Below are 464 nucleotides of genomic sequence, written 5' to 3'. Positions count from 1 at the left end.
ATTTCATATTGACTCATTCATACAAAGGTAACTAGACAAGGACCTTCATGTTATCCTATTATATTTTTCTCCTGGAGTCTGAGGTCTAGTAACAACAGTCAGAAATGCAAGCCACCAGTTGAGTAACCTTGAGGGTTGTTGCAGTTTTGTGTCTTTATTGCATACTTTCTGGTTCTTACCTAGACTGAGTGGGTAGAACAGCTTACATTGAGGGTAGTTACAATTTGTTCTCATTGACAGAAGAATCTGTTAGTTTCTCCTGCTGCAATTTCTGCTATTCATTTCAGAAAATGTAGAATATGATGTGTTCTCTTCTTAAATATTTCACACAGTCAGGAGTAACAAGGAATCATCTTCCTCGCCATATTCTCTTTTCATCTTTCTTTGTTTTCTTTCATTCTCATTCTTTCTCCCTCCTTCTTTTGCCTATTATTAATATAGATTATTATCATTTACTTGCAATA

The sequence above is a fragment of the Penaeus japonicus genome, unplaced genomic scaffold, assembly GCF_977035675.1.
Source record: "Penaeus japonicus unplaced genomic scaffold, GWHDUDI00000001_assembly GWHDUDI00000002, whole genome shotgun sequence".
NCBI classification, from domain to species: domain Eukaryota; kingdom Metazoa; phylum Arthropoda; class Malacostraca; order Decapoda; family Penaeidae; genus Penaeus; species Penaeus japonicus.
This window is presented reverse-complemented; position numbering follows the sequence as displayed.